A 16,813-nucleotide genomic window follows, 5' to 3' on the forward strand; every position below is an offset into this window, starting at 1 on the left:
CTAAACCACCATTGTGGCTCAACTCTTTCTTGTAGCTAAGCCCGCTCAAATCTATGTCACGACAGAGGTGAGGACCCTGGGAGATGGCCAGCCTGCCCTGGCACACAGCCCTTTTTGAGAGTGGAAACAGACGCTCCCAGCAGAGACACCACGTCACATACCCACTGCCACTTTTACTTGGGTGCCCTGCTGATGAGGGGGTTCCTGTTTGCCCCGATGATTGATGATGAGTCAGTGAGCTGTGGGCAGCGCGGGACAGGATTGATGCTGACACACACAGACATGGGGGGGTGTCTGACTGCAGCAGCTCCAAACCCACGACCGCCCGCCACCACCCCCCCCCTCCGTGTGCCTGGCACTCTCACAGAGGGCACATGCAGGCTGGCAGACAGCACAGCAGGAGTTGAGCATCATGGGTAAAGCCTCAACCACTGGCCTGTCCTCACTGTGTTCTGATGACTCCGAAGACTACAGCCTTGCCTGGCTTCTTACAAATGCATATGAAGTAGGGGTCGACCGATACGTTTTTTTTCAAGGCCGATATGATAATGATTATCTGTGACAAAAAGAGGACCATAACCGATATTTCAGGCCAATATTTGAATGCCTTTAACATGTTTTTTTTCCGGTGTGAAAAGAAATAGGCTGTGACAACATGGACGTAATTACAAACCCTCTTTACTTAGTCACATGTTTTCAGGCATAAAGTTAAAGAGCAAAAAGATCAAATGAAAATCCTTTCTCAAAGATAAAATGAACTGAAAATTGCAATAACTAAAATGACCACATTTGGCATTACAGATTATCTGTGAGGGTCACATTTGAGCTGCAGCGTGTGTGTACGCTCGAATGAGACGGTGTACCAGAGAGAGACAGGGCCTACTAAAAAGGAGCTAATATTGACGTTGTGGGTAAATTTCTCTATGGTTATCTTATTTTGGCTACGCAGCGGATGCCGTGATGTTCCGACAGAGTGCAACCGCAAGCGAGATGAAGTTTAATTTCGTGAACCTTTGCTTAAATGATGACTGTAATTCAGAAGGGCTGTGCTTTAGGGTAAATTTCTTTGAATGTTTCATTTGAAAGAATAAATATACATTACTATTTGTTAAATGTGCAGTGTCAAACTGTTGCAACTTGTAGCATAAGGGCACCAATTAGTCCTTATTACAAGTCCTTATTTCTTTTTTATTCCAAGCTTGTTTTTTATCTTAAGTGTAGACTACTTATACTGCTACAAAAAGGTCCAGTTAGCCTAGTGCAATTTGGTTAACGGCAGTGGAGTCATTAGGGCCGATCATTCGGGGCCATAGCCCTGAATATTTCTAGCCCCGAATATTTTCGCCCTGAAAAAGGAGGTCTTTACAGCAAAGCAACACACTGTGTAACAGAGCAGAACTTGACTTGCAGCGTCCGAAGGTGTGATAATATTTATTTATGATAAAGGTAGATATAACCTCCCCAACCTACTGATGCCAATCTCCCTTCAGAAAAAAAGACAAGCCCCAGGCAAACTTGACTTAGCCCCAGATCTTTTCAATAGCTAGAAATGTCCCTGGTTAACGGCATGTTTTGAGCACAATGACCCTTTTACTGGATACTAACTTCCATCCTTGTTTCCAGCAGCAGGTCTGAGAAAACGTTTGATTTTCAAGGTCAGATAAGGTTGTCTGTCTCGGCCAATGAGGGAATTTTGTGGAATGTTAGCTGTACCAATAGCAGTTTTTCTGACAGAGGAGATGCGTCGGGATAGTACACACATTGCTTTTAAAAGTTTTTTTGTATCGGGAATTTAGATAAAAATATAACGATGACCGATAATCGAAAATTTGCAAATATCGGCCCCGATCATCTAATGACCAGATGATCGGTCGACCCCTAATATGAAGCAGTTTCATGGAATTACCCTGGTGAATTACTGTAATGCTTCTTTGTCTCTTTCCCATCTCCTGAAATCTGAAATTCAGTCAGCCAAGATCACATGTTTGGGTGACGGGCTTCACACCAGACGCACTGCCTGTGACAGCACAGAATCATTTGGTTGGAGTTTGAATATTTAAAAAGCCTCTCATTGAGACTGCAACTAAACAGCCACCGTGACTTGTATACACCGCCATGGAGCTAGTCCTACCAGTCTGAGAGGGAGGCACTGCCAGAAGACCTGTGGCCTTTTCCCTAACACTGCCAAATACGCTGACTTCTGAAATGCCAAAGTGAACAGAAACTCTGCTGCCACTTTAAGCGCTGGCATCACCAATGACCATAAGAATGCTGGAAAAAAAGTAAGCCTTTGTTCGGCGACACAGACAGCACTCTTTTCCAGGCACAAAAGTGACTGGAGACGGTGGTCAGCCCTGCTGTGGCCTTATTTAGCAACAAAGCAGCTACACTGGCACTGATCCCTGGGTGACCTTGGAAGACCCCTTTCCACACGGCGCTCCACTGCGCTGTCACCAAAGGGACGCCCTCTGCCGTGGCAGACTGGCACATGGCAGTCCTGGAGACAGGGCCGTCCCCAACACCGCCTGCAACAGGCCCCTGGGATGGCCGCAAAGGGACAATCACATCCTGCGGTGTGTCAGTCACAGCATCGCCCGTGTGTTGGGAGGCAGGAGCGTGCACTGCGCTCACCTCTGTGTCCGCCTACGGAAAACCAATTCCAGCAGGATTAAACTCTCTTACAATGCATCACACCCCCCTTTCAGTTTTTTAATCACGTCATATGACATGGCTAATGAAAGGGGTTTCACCAACGGTAGGGCGATTGGGAGGGTACAGAGCCACTATTCGTTTTCTGTCAGCTTTCATCAGCCTCCAGACACAAACAAGCTCTTCATTGTTTCGGGGTGACTGAGCCAGCAAGGCAAAAGAGCTACAGAAAAAACTTCTGCTCACCGCCGCTGCAGCTTGGGTCTCACCAACTAAACTTAAACCATAAATCAAGTGGAAAAATTCAAGGAAAATATGGCTCAAAACACCTTCCTAGTTAAGTCTTGACGTGACTGTGGGCTACATTATACTTCAGCAGGTATAGACTTACTACATAAATTTGAATTTTTTTCTCGCAGTATCAGTTGTACACATCCAAATTCTCAAAAATAACTACAAAAAATTATTCTCTGTGCATACCTAAGATCATTTCTTCTACTCAGTCTTTTACATGTACAATGGTAAAATGGTTTAGCAGTTATCTAACCTTCTATCCAGATAAACGCTCAGCTTTAAATGTGACCTAGAAACCAGGCTGATATTTACTTATGTAATACAATGTTAAGTCTCCAAAGAATGAAAATCATAGTGAAAAAAAATGAATATATAATAAATGAAAAAAGAAACTTGACATGACTTGACATGAAACATGACTTATTCTCATGACAAACTTAAATTAACTTAAATTATTTGTGCCTGACCACCATTAATTAACCCAGAAGTGTGCCTAGAGGAGGAGTACAACAATGGCCCACCCTCCTCTCTACACCACACCTGTAACCCTACAGTCACACGGACAACGCAGGAGGGAGACAAAGCGACCGGCTGCCATTCATTTTCAATGAGTTGTCGATTTACAGCAACAAGAGACAAACGGCCGTTGCAATGCCAACTAGGCCGTGCTAAAATAGACTAGAGAGGTCTATTTTATGCAAATACTGAGCGATGCGACACGGCGACTATCAATGGGAGTGAAGGCAGCGTGACACACGTTGCTGAAACAAATGATGCAACATTTTGATTAGTTCTGTAACCTAGTAATCACGAGCCAGGAACACCCACAAGCGACAAGCAACAAGGGCTCCTGTGTCGTCCGTGTGACTGTAGGGTTAAGCTGCCCAATGGGAGGACGCACTGAGGGACTCTGGCACACAAACTGACAGCAGGTAAGACTTTTTGCATTACCCGCCTTGGTTTCTGCAAGAGGTCTTTTGCTGAAAATATTTTTTGGCTTGGTCCCACTTCAGCAAGCTGAGATCACATAAGTTTATTTAGCCTAAATATTTTTCACATCAGCCCCCTGCCCTCATCCAAGCACCATGGCATTTTAAGTATTCTAATTTCAAATAACCTTTCTTTCTTTCTAACTTCTTTCCTTTGTGACTAAACTGGCAGGTGATGTGGAGCTGAAATAAATCCCTGCTTTCCAAAGTTTCCATTGCAGCAGGGAATCACCCTTGTGCTGAGTATTAGCCTACTCCCACTATAAAGCATGCTGCCTTCATGCCTTCACAGCATGGGCCAGCTCTCTTAACAGTTCTAAACACTTCACCATGCAAGCACCTTTCAACAAATACACCCAGCTGCAGAAGGACATTTGTTTCAAATATCTGGAAAAGCAACCAAGTGTTAGGAGTATTACACAAGGCAAAGTTTTGGAAATGCTTCCTCCTGGCCTTCTGTTTTCATAGAAGGTATGGTATACTTTCTGGCTGCAATGTGATCAGTACATGTGACAATAGTTCTGTGAGATGTATTTGTAAACCATTTACCGTAGGAAAGTATTCTAATACTTAGTGAATTTTTCCCAATAATTAAGATTAAATTCTTTGTGAAAAACACAGGATAGACACTTTCAGCAGTACATGCTGTCATGGAGGACTGCAAAAGCCAATGAGGGAGTGATGTTCAGGTCATGTGACATATAACACAGTATCACACACGGCGCAAGGCTCTGTGAAGAACAGAGGGACACACCAGAGGTGCCCCCAAACAAAAAACTTCACTTTCATGAACTGTGAACTGTCAGCACCATCTCTTTAGAAAAAAATGGAAATGTCACCTTTACAGCCCCTCACTAGGTACGAGATTGACAGGAGATAAAAACTGGTAAGACTGAAGTCGAGCCGGTTCTTCAGATATTAATGAATAATAAAGATTATGAATAATGAATGAATAATGAAATAGCAGAGTGCTGAGGGAAAGTAGCCGACTGTCTTTCATAAAGAATCCTTTATCCACATATTAGACTGAACCAAGCTACAGCTACATGTGCATAATCACACTCATCACTGACTGACTCACTGTAGCCCAGCCAAGGTATCCAAGACTGCATGTGGGAGAAACACTCCTTAGCCCCACAGTGAACCCTCTCAAAGCACTAGGTAAGGGTGGAGTCACCCATGTAGAAAGCGACTTCTGTACCACCATATCAAGAAGGGTTGCAGAAGCGGCTACAGAGACAGAGCGCATTGCGTCATCAGAAGGAAAACCATGCCCCTCCTGGGGGAAATCATTCCGCGAAGTTGAAAGGGAGTGAATGGGAAATTGCGGGACACCGTGTCTTGAAACAGCTTTAACATAACATGTCAACACCAGACTATTTCAATACCCTTCTGCCCGAAGAAAGGGCCAGATATATAGAGAAACTAAGTCTGACTGGACTCCCTCAGTGTCCCTTTTCTATCCCAAAATCAGTGTGGAAAAATGACCCCACAGATTGGCCAGCCCTCACTTATTTTGACTTGTACCACTATCTATCTATAGCTAACATAAGCTAACATTGTGACCAAAATACTCAAGTCTATAGCCTACTATGGAGGGAAAAGATCAATAGTTGACAACCTAAACAATTGTATTATAATCAGGGAGTGACATTAAAGCTAGCCAAAAAGGGTTGGAAATTGTCAGTAGGTATTAGATTTTAGAACTCACTAGCCAAAGTAGCAGGTAAACAAGATCTGACATTCACTGTCTTTACAATAATCACAAACACACTTAACCAAAGGAGAATAAATTGAATTCAAAAAAGAATGAATTATATGTTACATGCATATGTCAATATGTTTGTATGTTGTTTGAATGTATATTTTTATGTTGTTTTTTTTTAATATAAATTGCAGTTACACTTGAGGCATAAAGACTTTGGCTGGTGAAATTGATGGCTAGCGACTAATGTTACCTTTGGAAATCAACCAAGCACAAGTGGCTGGTAGTTAAATGTTAATGTCAAACCCTGATTACAATGTTATTCTCCACATGCACTTTCCAGAAGGCTTTATTAAAAGTGACTAACGGGTGAGGATAAGCCATTTTGTCCCTGCAAACATGAAGATCGACCATAGACTGAGTACTTTGGTAGCTAGCTAGCTAACCTAGAGCAAGCTACCATAGCTAGATAGCCAGCTAATTAGCTAGCTAATGTAACTGGGGAATTGGAATCAATCGGATACAAATTTTACCAACAAATTCTCAGATAGAGAATTAACTTCTTGAGCTACCTGACACAAAATGGCTGCACACACAGACGTGAATAGTATCAGGATCCCATAAGGTCCCCGTGGTTAGCGAGCCCTCCTGTCTGTTAATAGCTTTAAGCCAGCTATGACGTCTTTTTGGCTCCGTTTTGCATCTTGGAATCCTGTAAAAGCTTATCTTATTTGCCATGCAACAGCTTTTTGGCATGGTTGCGATTTTAGTTTTAAGGCAATAAAGAGAACTGTGCAATCCAAATCAATGGAAAGTGCAGCGTTGTTTTCCCCACGGCATGGGTGTGGCCTAAATGCGCTCTGTCTGTCTGCGACACGATTTCAGCCAACTACAGAAGGCCACACACCACCCTCAGCTATGAGGACAGGTCATTTTCTCATACTCAATGCCAATTTCACCACCTCTGCTTTTGCCTACGTAACAGCCATGTGCTGTCATGGTGAAAGGTATTTTCATTACCTGCTCTGTGTTTTGGTGCTGGGAGGTATTTTCATTACCTGCTCTGTGTTTTGGTGCTGGGAGGTATTTTCATTACCTGCTCTGTGTTTTGGTGCTGGGGCCTTAGGGCACCTCTGTGTGGGCCAGGAACCTCGGGGGTCCCATTGAGACAGGGCCAGTCAGGAGCGGGAACTATTTTTAACCCCTTGGCCACCCACATGGGAAGGCATGTTCATGACGCACTTCCAATGAGGGTTCAAATGGATCGTGTTGCTGAAGCAAACGTAAGTATGGATTCCCACAAAAAAGCAAACCCCTGGCATAGAAGCCACCTGCCGGATCCAACTCCCAGAGGCTGCTGGGAAAACTGCACACTACAGCTCCAATCTAGTCACAGATTACTGTGACATAGGCCATGTAGAGAAAAGATTCAGAATTAGCTGTCGTGCACCTTACTTCCTGTGAAGACAGAGCTACGGTAACCAAGGGAAAAAAGTAACCAAAAGTGCGAAAGTGTAAGCCGACAATATGTTGACAGAAGAAAAGCAGCTCCTTGGTTTATCCCAACAGGAGTAAAGGGGTGAGACTGATGATAAGGATGTGGACAGGAGGGGCCAAAAAAGGAGGAGTCAGTGGGAAACATAAGTTTAAAGTGGAGGAAACACCTCTGTGAGAGGATAGCTTATGGGCACACTGGAACCCAAGGGAAGAAACCAGAAATCCAGAAAGGAAGTAAAGAGCAGAAAGCCATGATAAGCAGGTAAAGGACCCAAAGAGTGGGTATAAACAGACAAGACTGAAAGGAAAAAAGGGACAGCACAAGAATGACCCATGAGGTACTTATTTACAGACAGGGTAATGAAGACAAAGGCTGTTTTCACACTTTCACACTCGAATGCGATTATTCCCCCCTCCCCCTGCCCCCGCTGGTCTCCTTTCACATTACATTTTTTGGTTGTGAACCCTGGTCCGTTTAAGTCATCAACACGTAAGGAACGTGCAGCTTTTATTTACCAATGTCGCTAGGCAACGATGCAAAAGGGAGGCAAAATAGAAAGCAACATTATATTTGTTTTCTTATTCATCTTTTTGTTTATGGTGTCAGCACCAAAATAACTGCGTTTGGCATCTTCACTATGCCTTAAATGCATCCCCCTGTCAGAGTGATGTGAGCTGCTCGGATAAGGAGGTTTTTGCGGAGACAGGCGGCAATGCGAAATGAATTTGCAGCTTTGCTTGCAGAGCATACACACATACCCTCAAGGTGAGCGAACAGTGTGGCTACCTGCAATTATTTCCCGAATAGTTTTTAGATGCAACAAGCGTGAATTGCCACGTAGCTGTCCTCTAATAGCGTTTACTTCCTGGTTTTAGATTGGATAGCTTTCACACCAAATGCGAACCGCACTGGAGTTCAGGTGAACCGTAACCCAGACCCCTGTTTTCTGGAGGACTCGGGTACGGTCCCTTGGTGCACACCCGAGTTCGGAAAACAGTTTTCACATCAAGAAAACGATCTGAACTAATGGCTCAAGCGGACTTGGGTCTGCACCAAAAGCTCTAGTGTGAAAGCACCCAAAGACAAAGTCTTCAAAGAACCTGGTACATATGAACATTTGTACAAAAGGTACAAAGAGAAGCAGGCAGCTCCAATGATACAGGATTGAGTCTCTGATAAAAAGAGAGTCAAACAAGTACATTTGTTTACAGCAACAAGATAGCCAACTGCATATTCAGGGCAAAATGTTTGCTTTTCACGAGAAAGTGATCTCAACATTGTAACTGAAGGCACCACATAGGCTATACTGGTGCATCATCGCTCGAGTATGACCTCCCTGGAAGCTGAGGCCTCTATTTGTGACAGAATGTACCAGACATCACAAAGGCTAGTAATACACTGGCTTGAATCCACAGAAAACATATTGGAGGAGGCATTTAATTAGTTCAGCAATTCAATACAGTGAATATAAAACGGGCTTGCTGCATCTCAGTGCTGGCAGTTTCAGTGATATGTATGGCGGGGCTGTTGTTTCTGTATGCTTCGCTATTGTTGTGAGCAGGAAAGGGCCCATCCCTCAACCTCTGCTGCTTCCCTTTGAAGCTACTCATTAACAGCGAACAGAGGAAGAGAACTTGATCCCGGTGGATTTGCGGGCACAACGTATGGGAATGTGTGACGTGCCAGATGCTGGCTTGGACACAGACATACCCTACACAGCTAACAAACAATACTGTTTGACAATAACCTTGTGATTTATTGTCAGGATGCTGAATGGACAATCTAATTTTCTTTACATAATCCCATTGTCCTCAGACCAAAGAGTGCTGACATAATAGAATTCAACGGTCATACAATTAAAAAGAGGCAAAGGAAAAATGCCAATAACAGTAATAAAAATATGACCAACACTGTGCTGTAAAGAGTCACTCTCCTGTTAAAAAGCGATGGTGACTCAAACTCTGACTTTTCTTGAGGTACAGCAGTGTGTTAAGTATTACTAGAGGAACGGCTAGATAGGTGTCTTTCAAACTCCCATAAAAACTGAGCTAATATGAGAAAATACACCGGCACATGCTTAAATGGAATGAGATCACCAGATCACAACAGACAAAGCAAACACTAAAAACAAACTAGGCAGCAGCTTCCTAGGGGCCTCCGTTACCTCATCCAGGATCCATGACCCTAGAGTGGCTATGAGCTTTTGATTTACAGTACAACAGTGCGAGGTAATTGCTGGTTGGGGGAACACGGTGTCAAGGGTTGACATCTCAGGAAGGCATGATTAAGTGCCTAATTTATACCACCTGCAAAACCCCAGCTCTGTCTTTAGAACAGCGTAATACCTATAAGGCCTCAAAAAAGAGACATGAACAAAACAATACTGAAACCAATTCCTGGCCACTATAGGGAATACGAAGTTGACGTCACGCCATGTTGAATTTTGTTTACGCGCCATCCTGTGAGGATCCCACTGCCTTTCTGTTTGTGAGTTGGAGGCTTTGATGATCTGTCATGATTCTGAAAAACGTCACCATAGTAGGTCAGTGCTGCTGCATCAAGAACTACCATAGTAGGTCACATCATCGTTAAGGGAGAAAACTGGACAATGGAATACGTTTTTTCACCTCTCCTACGTGGAAAAAACATCAAGGGGAGCAGGTTGAGGAGGTGACGAGAAGACGCCGGATGGCGTGGGTAGCTGCAGAAAGAAGGAGGTCCAAGATTATAGCAAATCTTTTTTATTAATAATAAGACTGATCAAACCCACTGCCTATGACTCAATAAAACAATCATATTGCTGAATGTTTTTGAAAGTTTTATTTGGTTTAATAATTGGGCCAAAAAGAGGAGTGCCACCTTACCTTTGCGAGTATGACTGTGCTCTCGCAGTTTCCCGGCTTGTGAATTAGCAGATCTTGCACCCAGCCACTGCAAAACTGCATGAACTTCTAGGGATTTATAACTTTTAAAGTCACGCAAAGTGTATGCACCGATATATGAGTGGAGGTAGTGCATCGGGGTCTGTAATCCAGTCTTGGGCTGCCAAGTCATATGGATCTATGTTATTTATCGTTGTTAGTTTGTCCAAATACTGTTGCTTGTCATTGCAATTTAATTGCTCCCGGTAGGGTCCGTTTTCTTCGTCTTTCCCCTTCTCCATCAGATTTGAATGATTTAAACAACTTTTTAGCCAAACAAAACAAAAGGTATGCAGGTAACCACCGTAGCAGGCACAGGTAAACAGAGGGGGTTCCTCACAAGATGGATCCCCCGTCCCAACATGCAACACGGCATGACATATCTTCACATTCTCTATTTACAACTCAATAATTCAAATCAGTAACATTTGGCTAAAGTTATCATTACTTGGGATCCCTTCCACAGAGCCCTGGCAGTGCGCTACTTTTCACACATTCCACACATTCGGCGCAATGGCGAAGACCATGCCACCCCACTACACATGAGCTGACACACCCAGCCCACAATGTTACATGCTTCACAAAATGGAGTTCACACTACTAAGTGATCATAAAACAATACTCTCCAAAAAAATAACGCTGATAGGAAAACGAAAGTACAACATGACTGAACAAGTTCTTTTTTTTTTTCCTTTCCTTTATTAATATATTGAATTAAATGAGTACTGGCAGTAATACTGCCAGAAATAACGCAATCGAAATACAGTGGTTAAAAAATACAGGTTTGGATTCAAGTTGTTCTACCTCTATCTGAGGTTGTTCCATCTCAAGAGAGGCTTGTCATTCTGCTGTCCTTCTCCACTAACAGTGGCATCACGTGGTGGTGATATTAGTACAAAGCAGTTCAGATGGCTACCAAAAATGCAAACAGCATTTAAGAGGACCAGTGGACAAAAAGGATATGGCACATAAAAATGCCACTAGTATTATGTTTGGGGAAAAGGCAGTTTTAATCTGAGTCATGGCATAATTTGATTTTGTGATACATTCTGACTGGATCATGACTGGATCTCCCCAAAACAGGGACAGAGTTTAGACCTTGGAGGAAGGTAAAATGAATGGACAACTTTCATCTTATGACCAGTCAGAATGTCAAACTGACACCCCATGCATTTATTTGAGGTGATGCTGCCTTGAGTTAATACCATTAGATGAGAGAAGGCTGCAGACTTAAATTCCCCCGCCTGCCAACACCCCCAAAAACTGAAAGAGAGGAGGAGGCCGTCTTCACCGGTGGTCCGCACGAGGAGTGAGGAGTGGAGCTCTCACCGATGACATCATGCAGCCCAGTGTTATATTTGAAGCGTACACATGACTGCCCAATGGCAGGCCGACATTTTCACCCTTGGAGCGGGTCACAGAAGCCAGCGAGGCCAGAGGTTTTGGTTTCGCAGGCCAGTGCTAGCACCCCCCCTAACACAGCCCCTTATAAGACATCGCGAGCATCAGGGAGGAAATGTCAGGGGTGTAAGCTTAGCAAACGCTGTCACCGAAGAGGCGGGACCAGCATTTCCCACATACCGAGGAGGGGAACTCTCTTGAGTCCCAATCACGACTGAGGGGAATATTCCTCCGCTGTTGCACTGTGCAGGCATATGAGCCCAGTTCAGCATCAGGCTCTGACAGCAATCATGGTTGAAAATATTTCATCAGCATCGATTCTGGGCTTGTTATCCTTAAAAAGAGAAGGCATGTGCTCAACAAAGGAGGACCATTTTTTTCTCTTTTAAAACACCAGACCTGTTTCAGTTAGCAATCATCATCCCCTCTGGCACAGACAAAAGGCAGAGAGCTGCCACATTAGGTTTAGCCATTCTGTCAAACAGCAAATGCTGCTGCAAAGCAATCGACTCTTTTCTTTTTTCAGTAGAGGGTATTTGGAGTGGGAAGATTTCTAATTACGGTGTCTGCTGTTTTGGTTGCAAGAACTCCCTCAAAGTTCCGTGCCTCTGTGCTCTTCAAGAAAAATGTGGCATGTAGGACTGTACTGAAAAACTCGAAGCTTCGAAGCTTCGTTCACTGAATTGGCATTTGATTGTGAAATTAAGCATTCTATTTTTAGGACGGGTGCTCAGTTGCAGTTTTAAGATTATTGCTACTGTAATACAAAAAAGTTAGATGTTAAAGCGACCTACTTCTTATTATCATTTAATATAATTTTGCCAATAAACTGTGGGTCGCCACCAAGTGTAACAGATCTTTTCTCATAGACAAAATGCATAAATTCAATACAAAACCATGTAACACCGTATCCAGTTTTGTCCACAAAAAACACAAACGCGTTAGCATTGTGTCCACCAAATGCTGAAGAGAGCACATACTTTCGTGCACAGAAAAAAAAGTACAACACCCTGATTGCATAAGTCTGCACACCTAGCTAACTAATACTTTGTGGAAGCACCTTTTGCATTTATTACAGCAGAAAGTCTTTGTGAATAAGTCTCTATTAACTTTGCACATCTAGACTTTGGAATTTTATCCCACTCTTCTTTGCAAAAAAGTTCAGGTTCCTTCAAGTTGCAAGGGGATCTCAGTGTGTACAGCTCTCTTTAGGTCATTCAACATGTTTTCGATGGGACTGAGGTCTGGGCTCTGACCGGGCCATTCCAAGACTTGGATTTTCCTTTTCCTTTTCTTGGTCGACGTGGATGTGTGCTTTGGGTCATTGTCATGTTGGAATATGAAATTCCTCTTCATCTTCAGCTTTCTGACAGAGGCCAGCAGGTTTTGTGCCAAAATATCTTGATATTTGGAGCTATTCATTATCCTATCTATCTTGACAAGAGCCCCTGACCCAGCTGAAGAGAAGCAGCCCCAAAGCATGATGCTACCACCACCATGCTTCAAAGTCGGTATGGTGTTCCTTGGATGATGAGCTTTATAGGCTTTGCGCCAAACGTATCTTTTACAATTTAGGCCGAATTTGTTTTTTCTCTGGATTTTTGTTTGTTGGAAGATCACATTACAGATGAAAAAGTCTGACAATTACATTGCTGTTATTTCTGTCTTTACATTTCAAAAACCTGCAATTTCATACAGGTGTGTAGACTTTTTATATCCACTTTACATTAACTCAGTAAATAACACCATGAAAATTTTACAGAGCTGATGGGGCTGATTTTCAAGAGGCCAGACCTAAAGAGCCCACATTAAAACAGTCATGAGCAGAAGGGGGAGGTAGGCACCGGGAGGCTCTAGGGAAGAGCCTTGTCATTATCCTTGATCCTTGATCCTTGATTCAGCACCCTGGAGCAATCCATACACTAGGGGAAACTGAGCGAGAGACATGATTACACTAGATATTACTACAATAATAATAATAACTAATATTAACAATCATCATCATTACAGAGATTGTGATGACAGTGACAGCTATGATTAGAAATGACAAATTTGACCAAAATATTTTGGTCAAAAGTGCTCCCTAAAAGTTTTATGAAGACGAATATAATTTTTAATATTTTCCCAGAATGCCCTGCTGCCCACTCTGAAGCTGATGGCAGAGGGAGAGGTATCGGGAGTGGTAGAGCTGGTCTTTATTCTGACATCAGGGCTAGTGCTATCAGATGCCCCACTGAAGCCAGCCTGTAGACATCGCAAAGCCACCCAAGGCAGACTGCAATAGCTGAAATATATTATACTTGCTCTGAGCCTGATATCAGCAATTTCAGCCTGGTCTGTCTCATGTTTGTGCACTTCCATATAATGCCATTTGAAGTAGGGGTCGACCGATACGGTTTTTTCAAGGCCGATATGATAATTATCTGTGACAAAAAGAGGACGATAACCGATATTTCAGGCCGATATTTGAATGCTTTTAACATGTTTATTTTCCGGTGTGAAAAGAAATAGGCTGTGACAACATGGACGTAATTACAAACCTCTTTACTTAATCATATGTTTTCAGGCATAAAGTTAAATAAAGAGCAAAAAGATCAAATGAAAATCCTCTCTCAAAGATAAAAATGAACTGAAAATTGCAATAACTAAAATGACCACTTTTGGCATTACAGATTATCTGTGAGGGTCACAGTTGAGCTGCAGCGTGTGTGTACGTTCGAATGAGAAGGTGTACCAGAGAGAGACAGGGCCTACTAAAAAGGAGCTAATATTGATGTTGTGGGTAAATTTCTCTACGGTTATCTTATTTTGGCTACGCAGCAGATGCCTGCCTATCGCTATTTCAAAAGCATTCAATTATCGGACGAACAATGGCAATCATTGCGTAAAAAATAAAGCAAATTGATACATCATTTAAGCTGCATTTTCATCATAAAGTACAAAATATGGAAAAATATATGTGAAAATATATGTGAAAAATGGACAGCTCATACAAAAGTAGGGTACCGTGTGGAAGGACTCTGATAAAGTTAGCAAAAATACTGTGACGTGCAAACTGTGTGCTGCAAATTTTTATTTTAATAACTCGACTTCTATGATGATGATGAGGCCAAATGAAGAAGCATCAAAGCGTCAAACGGGTATTTTCAGCTTTGCCGCGATGTTCCGACAGAGTGCAACCGCAAGCGAGCTAAACTTTAATTTCGTGAACCTTTGCTTAAATGATGACTGTAATTCAGAAGGGCTGTGCTTTAGGGTAAAATTCTTTGAATGTTTCATGTGAAAGAATAAATATACATTACTATTTGTTAAATGTACAGTGTCAAACTGTTGCAACTTATGGCATAAGTGCACCTTATTACAAGTCCTTATTTCTTTTTTATTCCAAGCTTGTTTTTTATCTTAACTGCAGACTACTTATACTGCTTCAAAAAGGTCCAATTAGCCTAGTACAATTTGGTTAACAGCAGTGGCGTCGTTAGGGCCGATCATTCTGGGCCATAGCCCTGAATATTTTAGGCCTAACCTCGAATATTTTCGCCCTGAAAAGGAGGTCTTTACAACAGACAGACTGTGTAACAGAGTGGAACTTGACTTGCAGCGTCCGAAGGTGTGATAATATTATTTATTTATTATAAAGGTAGATAAAACATCCCCCAACCTACTGATGCCGATCTCCCTTCAGAAAAAAAGACAAGCCCCAAGCAAACTTGACTTAGCCCCAGATCTTTTCAATAGCTAGAAATGTCCCTTGTTTTTAGCACAACAACCCTTTTACTGGATACTTACCTTCCATCCTTGTTTCCAGCAGCAGGTCTGAGAAAACGTTTGATTTTCAAGGTCAGATAACATTGTCTGCCTCGGCCAATGAGGGAATTTTGTGGAATGTTAGCCGTACCAATAGCAGTTTTTCTGACAGAGAAGATGCGTCGGGATAATACACGCATTGTTTTTAAAAGTTTTTTTTTATATCAGGAATTTAGATAAAAATATACCGATAATCGGTATATTATATTTTTGACCGATAATCAAAAATTTGCAAATATCGGTCCCGATTATCTAATGACCGGATAATCGGTCGACCCCTAATATGAAGTCAGTGCTACATGAAGTTAGCACCATGAAATATATACACAAACTATTTTTTTGCAAAGTCTTCCCCACAGCATTACTTTCTGATAACAATAAGCCTCATCTGAGCAAGCTGTGCCCTCCAGTTTTAAGTGTTTTAGTCTTTATTTCCATACATGATTTTTGTGGTTGTGGTTGGATCACAGCAGTTCTCTGTGCATGGAAGTGAAGAACTAGTCATCTTGGGGAAGACACTGTGTTTGCAATAAAAACACATTTGTGCATACAGCTGCTTCAAAATGATCCCCCTGAATGTCCTACTCTTACACCTGTTCATAATCGTCTGTCTCTCCACCGCTATTACAGAAGAGCCGAGATCCATGTTTCTTTTACACTGCGTTTTAGGTTACCTATCCTCCACCGTCATCCAGCATAATTTACGCTGGCGAGACCAGGAACATGTCTTAATTAATGCACCAAAAATGTTCCTTACATTCCCCGAGGGGGAGGAGGAATCATTACTCAATCGCCAGGTCGTTGTTCAATCAGCAGTGCTTAGAAATATGGCTATGAGCACGACAATTTCAGCAAGCCTCTCTGGCTCCATACATTCTTTCCCTACAAGGCAGAGGCTTACCCCAGCCCCTACGCCCCTGGTGCACAGCAATCTCACCCCCACCCAACAATCGCCGTCAAGGTTCATTTACTCTACCCTCATGGAAGGCCACAATTCCGCTTGTCTAAAGTGCACAGGCCGTATAATCAAGCCTTTCCTATGGCTGGATGCAGGCCTCCCATTTCCTGTAGCATGATCTCTTACCTCTCAGTGATTCTGAGTGGTGTTATCACCCATCTGAGTTTCTGAAAAATGAGTGGGACAGAGATCCGAATGAAGGGTTCCCCTGCCTGGCTCTGGCACTTTGTCCTCTGTGCCAGCTCCAAATGACCTCCTTGGAAAGTATCATTGCTTTGTAATCACTCCCAGCTGGATGACAGCTGAACTAGTTTTAAGTAAAAAAAAAAATAAGTCAAGTAAGCTAACTGATAGCCTGTCAGGAAGGAAACATAAAATGCACAATGCACTGATATCGCTGGGTCAGGACAGTCGAAACAATGCTTTAAACGGAAGTGGCAGAACTGTAGCATCACAGGGATTCAGTAGAAGGATGGAAAATGGACCATAAATGTCAAGAGAAGAGAGAAGAATCAAAGAAGAGAGGAGTCCAATCAAAGAAGCCTACACTGAGTCAGCTTTTCCAGAAGCTCACAGCACTAAAGAATTACC

The 16,813-nt window shown here is 42.7% G+C and overlaps 1 protein-coding gene across 1 annotated transcript in view; it reads right to left on the minus strand.

Annotated features, from left to right (window-relative positions):
• LOC118771141 (serine/threonine-protein kinase OSR1-like) overlaps positions 1–16,813 on the minus strand; it is a 135,955-nt gene that overhangs the window by 114,557 nt on the left and 4,585 nt on the right. The gene's annotated exons all lie outside the window — the stretch shown is intronic.

The sequence above is a fragment of the Megalops cyprinoides genome, chromosome 24 (assembly GCF_013368585.1).
Source record: "Megalops cyprinoides isolate fMegCyp1 chromosome 24, fMegCyp1.pri, whole genome shotgun sequence".
NCBI classification, from domain to species: domain Eukaryota; kingdom Metazoa; phylum Chordata; class Actinopteri; order Elopiformes; family Megalopidae; genus Megalops; species Megalops cyprinoides.